General features: G+C 41.6%; 1 non-coding gene across 1 annotated transcript; it reads right to left on the minus strand.

The window, feature by feature from the left end:
* Nucleotides 1-5,521: 5,521 nt before the first annotated feature.
* LOC127134146 (small nucleolar RNA R71) lies at nt 5,522-5,628 on the minus strand. The gene has a single exon (XR_007807908.1). It is a non-coding gene; the product is annotated as a small nucleolar RNA R71 (small nucleolar RNA).
* Between the last annotated feature and the right edge of the window lie 406 nt (nt 5,629-6,034).

A 6,034-nucleotide genomic window follows, 5' to 3' on the forward strand; every position in this document is an offset into this window, starting at 1 on the left:
TGAAAACCTTTCCATTTTTGGCAAGTTTGAATTATGGGTCACTTTCTATTTTTGGAAAGCTTTGACCTGACCTCAAATTCTTCAATGTTGATGTTTGAAATGTCAAATGAGACTTGCTTGAACATGAATGAAGTATCTCTAACCACTTCCCACCTCCAAATCCAACAGTTGACTTGCAGTTGACTTTTATGGTTGACAGATGACTTGAACATGCACAGATGATTTTGAGCCTCAACCACTTGATGAAATAACTCCCAAAATGAAACCCTAGATTATACAAGCTCAATAAAATCATATGATGATCTCCACCTCAATAAAAACCTCATCTCCTTGAAAAACCCTGATTGGTATAATGCAACTGATTAGGGTTGACCAAAGGTCAAAACCCTAATCCCAAGGAACCTGATCAGAAATAATGAATCATGATGATGATGATGTACCATTTCAACCAAGATAATGCCCAATCTCCTTGAGAAACCAAAAACCCTAATTGAAGCACAACCTCAGATGATTAGTGATCAATTTACAAGACCCTCAGGCTTGAATCTCTCAACCTCTCTATCTTCTGAGAAAGACCTAGGAGGATGACTTGCTCATTGTTTCCACATGATATGCAAAGATGTAATGCCTAATGTCCTAAAAATGAGATGCAATATACTAAGCTAGTCCACAGAGAGGAGGGCAAATTTTGAGGTGTTACAGCAGCCCCTATTCAATCCACTATGAACCTGTCGATATGAACAGCCTCAGCTTTCAGATGACCAGGGTGAAGAGGGATTGAATACTCAGAACAGACGAACAATTTGCACTCTGATGGGAAATAATTAACCATGCCTGTCAGAATCGGCAAAGAAGTAATCCTAAAAGAAGAATCCGTCTGGTACGGAGAAAGTCGGCCTGAATACCGAACAGAATTGTTGACCTGGATACCAAAATAAATGGTAACACAGGAATACCATGGCCTGAACGCCGCTCATCAGTCTGAATACTGAGCATCGGAACATGAGAGTATTAATGTTGGTCTGATCACCGAGAGATTGGCCTGAATGCCCAACAACTAGCATGAATGCCGTATCGGTCTGAATACCGGAAAGCTGGTCTGAGTGCCGCAAGCTGCATCGATCTGAACTTCGGAAGCTTCTTCGATCTGAAAATCGGAAACTGGCCTGAGTGCCACAAGTACTTCGACCTGATCGTTGGAAAAACTGGCCTGAACGCCACAAGTACTTCAACCTGATCGTCGGAAACTTCTTTGATCTGAAAATCGGAAACTGGCCTGAGTGCCATAAGTGCTTCGACCTGAACGTCGGAAACTTCTTCGATCTGAAAATCGGAAACTGGTCTGAATACCACAAGTGCTTCGACCTGAACGTCGGAAACTTCTTCGATCTGAAAATCGGAAACTGGCCTGAGTGCCATAAGTGCTTCGACCTGAACATCGGAAACTTCTTCGATCTGAAAATCGGAAACTGGCCTGAGTGCCATAAGTGCTTCGACCTGAACGTCGGAAACTTCTTCGATCTGAAAATCGGAAACTGGTCTGAATACCACAAGTGCTTCGACCTGAACGTCGGAAACTTCTTCGATCTGAAAATCGGAAATTGGCCTGAGTGCCACATCGGTCTGAATACCCGAAAGACTAGCCTGAACGCCATAACGGTCTGAATACCCGAAAAACTCGTCATGCCTGTCAGCATCGACAGAAATAATGAATAGTGATAAACGAGGCGGCACGCGTGCCAACGACCCATGCTGGGGATAACAAGCCATGAGCCGACTATTCTCTATTCAACCCTAGCCAACGAACACTTTGCGCTTAGCTGGGGATTATCTCCTTCTCTTTTCTTTACTTTTTTGTTCTTTTCTTGGACCCCGAAACTTCTTTGATTAGCATTTCCATCTCCGTACGACAGAAACCTTCCTCCAATATCGCACTACTGGGGAATACTGTTGATTCAAAATCACGATGCCAAACTCCTCGGAGTAACATCTCCACCTTCTGGCGAAACCACCTCTCAAACAATAACCACGGCTTGAGACTAGCTTATGCTTGCAATGCTGATGCATGATAATTTTTAGCGTAATGCTCCATAATCATGAAAATGCTACGTAATTAATTATGCAATATGCTATGCTTATCTACATGATGAATGCATAAAAAGTATCCCCCTCAAGGGACTCTCCTGGGGAGCTCGAGGCACTCTGCTGAGGAACCCATTAACACTCCAACCTCCACCCTGCTGGGGAATGGCACTGCTGCTGGGAAGAGGACCACCCTTATCGGGGATGACCTCCACTGACCCCGATCCACTTGGGGACTTCGCTGGGGAAGAAACCACCACCGCACTCTGCGGGGAAAACAACAGTCTCTGACTTGCTGGGGGAAAAAGCCAGCAACGGACACCTCCGTTAGGGAAATAGCAACCTTCCGGCCTGGCTGCTGAGGAAACATCGATCTCAAATCTGCTGGGGAGATAACAATCCCGACCCCGCTAGGGAAGACACATACCTTGGATCCGCTGGGGAGATAACAATTCCGCCTCTGCTAGGGAAGGCACAGACCTCGAATCTGCTGAGGAGGTAACAATCCCAACTCTGCTTAGGGAAATCAGGAAAGTCTGGCACAGAACACCCGCCGACTCGTCGAACTCTGGTATTCAACATCCAAATCTAGTGTCAGCTTTCCACTTTTGAGAGCTCCCAGACTCGTCTGGACTTTTCTGATTCATCACCTTGTATTCCCGACTTCTCCGTACTCCACGGATTCATACAAACTTTCCAGTCCTCAGACTTTGAAGAGTCTTCTTGATTAATCCTCAAGGATCGTCGTACGTCTTTCGCCATCTTTTCACCATTCTTCAATCCCTGGTCCCTGATTGGACTCCACGAGGATCTTTTGTCAAAAAGCTTCACATCACAACCTGCAAGTGAGTGAAAATGTCTAACAACACCTGCAAAAGAGATCATTAGATAAAAACATGCCCCAGGTATGCCAAAATTTCAACACTTGGGTCACTCAACCTTCCGAATAAGATTTCAAGTTTTCAATCTTATAAGCACGCATTGGAAGGGACCTCCATGTCTTAAAATGCACAGATTCTTTATCACAAACAATTGGATGTTTTTGCAATCAAAGCGGTAATTGATAACATGAAGTTATATCACATTTTAGGACTTAATTCAATTAGATTATATTATCATTTACTTTAATTTATCTCATTTTATCAGATATTATGCGGTATTTCCTTTCTATTTATGTCAGGTATCCATTTTGAAGCAAAAGTGAAAAAGGGAAGAAAAGGAGGTGTAAGAAGGAATAAAAAGGAAACAAATAACAAAGACCAAGCCCAGCCCAAAGAAAGCGCACGTTGTGCCTGTGACGGGCGTCACAAAGGTTGTGACGAGCGTCACACTAAGCACACTCCTGTGACGAGCGTCACACATGGTGTGACGGACGTCACACCTTTCCCCTATATTTTTGGCACTAGGAACGCAACTGACCACGTTGAAAGCTATTTCCACGCTTGACCCTCGGAACGAAAAGACCGCGTATACGGAAACCCTTGGAAAGCAGTTACACAAGTAGCAGTATAAATAGCAGCTAATTGGGAAAGCTCTCGGGTCGGAGATTTTCCACGCCTTTTGCCGTTTTCACATTTTTTTCTTCTTCCAGCAGTTTAGGCTTATATTTTTATAGTATTACTTTGCAGAATTTTTATTGTTTTACCTTTTTGCAATTCTATTTTCTTTTCTAGCATTTAATTAATTCTTTTCGCACAATAGTTTCTACACCGGAAACTATTGTGCAACTTTTACCGGATCTAACCTTACGTTAGAATCTAGTTTTTATTTCCTTCGTTTTAATTTGTTGTTTAATTGAAGAATCCAAGAACAAATCCTACTGGCTTGTGGTAGAGTGTTCAAGACTATTGTTTAACGCATTCAGGTTCTTTAATTATTATTTAATGCTTTGTTTTATTACTTATTTATATTATCTGCCTGGGATGAGTCTGTTTATGCATGATATGTATTTTTGTTTGTTTAGCATGTCTGGCTAATTCGCCTAGATATCGGTATGTAAAGTAAGCGAAATAAGGGATCAAGACTAAGTCGGTCTAATCAAACTTAAAATTAAAATCAATCTTTTTACGGTCTCAATTTACAGGTTTAATAACAAGAATTTTTTACAAAAGTAAAAGACATAAAGAAGTTAAAATCAATAGAGCGAGAGTTTGAGGTTTTAACTGGACAGTGTAAATTAGGCATTAATTCTAGATCAGGGCGAGAGCAAGTTTTAGAGTTAATTAAATTCTGACCTTTTCCAAAAAGTATTCTTAAAGATTGAATGTGAGGACGAGAGTTAAGCATTCGGGTTTAATTGTATAACCTAAGTCAACAGAGCGAGAGTTTGAGATAAGGGTGTTTAAAACTGTCAGTGTTTTCTTAAAAAGAATTTCTGCAACTTTATTGCTTTCAAAAAGTGGTTTTTGACTTAATTATAAGTGACAGCTACATTAACATAAAGTCATGGTTTATTCAACAGAGCGAGAGTTTGAGATAAAACCTTTAATCAATAAAGTTAACTGAAACGATTTATTTTAAAACCAAGAAAACGACAAAGAATTGATTCCCTAATTACGACGAACTACATACCGATATCCGATTTATTAATATTTAATCTAGATCTTAGTTTAGTTTTTAGCTTCGCCCCCAAACAATCAACCATTATTCACCTTAGCTTTACGTAGTAACCTTAGATAACGGTATATCGATTCATAAGTCCCTGTGGGATCGATATCTTTTAAAACTACGCGATAGAACTGTGCACTTGCAGTTTGTACCCCAAATTCGACTCATAAAGTCGCGATCAAGTTTTTGGCGCCGTTGCCGGGGACTTTTATTTAATCGATATCGTAACTCTTCCGTTACGCTGTAGAGACTAAGGTTTCTTTTTCTTCTATTCTTTCTTTCGTTGATTTGTATGCCACGCACTCGCTCACAAGGCGAACCGCTCTATTTACGAATCAACGATATCGAACTATATCTCTGAGTCTTACGACGAATTCGGGAATATCGTGCTGCAAACAATCTCCCTCCTATAGAACTTCCTGATTTCAGAAACCTTTTTCCTTCGATAACCGAGATGGCAGAACCAGCTCGTGCTCTTAGAGATTACGCCGCTCCATCGCAAGATGAGCCGCATTCAAGTATTGCTCCGCCCGCAATCGAAGCAAACAACTTCGAACTTAAACCTTCGCTGTTGCAGGCGGTGCAACAGAACCAATTCTCTGGAAATCCTACCGAGGATCCAAACCTTCATTTATCCGTATTTGTCCAATACGCTGATACTGTTAAAGCTAATGGTGTCACTTCAGAGGCAATTCGACTTCGTCTTTTTCCTTTCTCATTAAGAGATAACGCTAGAAGATGGCTTCAATCTCTCCCTTCCAACTCAGTCACCACATGGAACGAGTTGAAGAAAGTTTTTCTTGCCCGATACTTTCCGCCAAGCAAAACAGCTATGTTAAGAGCCTAGATAAACGGATTTAAACAGAAAGACAACGAGTCTCTTTTCGAAGCATGGGAAAGATATAAAGACATGATGAGACTTTGCCCACACCACGGTTTGGAAGACTGGTTAGTAATTCACACATTTTATAATGGTCTCTTATACAACACAAGGTTAACAATAGACGCCGCTGCAGGTGGTGCATTAATGAACAAACCTTATGCTGATGCTTACCAGCTTATCGAGAGCATGGCCCAAAACCACTATCAGTGGGGAACCGAACGAACAACGGTGGAAAAACCTCAAACAAAAACTGGCATGTACGAGATAAGTAACCTTGATCACGTTAACGCAAAAGTGGATGCTTTGGTCCAGAAAATTGAAAGTTTAAACGTATCACCTCCAGCCGCCGTGGTTGCTATAACTCAGAATTGCGAGGTCTGTGGAATCCAAGGCCACACTCCTACGGACTGTCAACTCTTGACAGGAATCCAAGCAGAGCAAGTAAACTATGCTCAAGGAAGC

This window comes from Lathyrus oleraceus, chromosome 3 (genome assembly GCF_024323335.1).
Source record: "Lathyrus oleraceus cultivar Zhongwan6 chromosome 3, CAAS_Psat_ZW6_1.0, whole genome shotgun sequence".
Taxonomy (NCBI): Eukaryota; Viridiplantae; Streptophyta; class Magnoliopsida; order Fabales; family Fabaceae; genus Lathyrus; species Lathyrus oleraceus.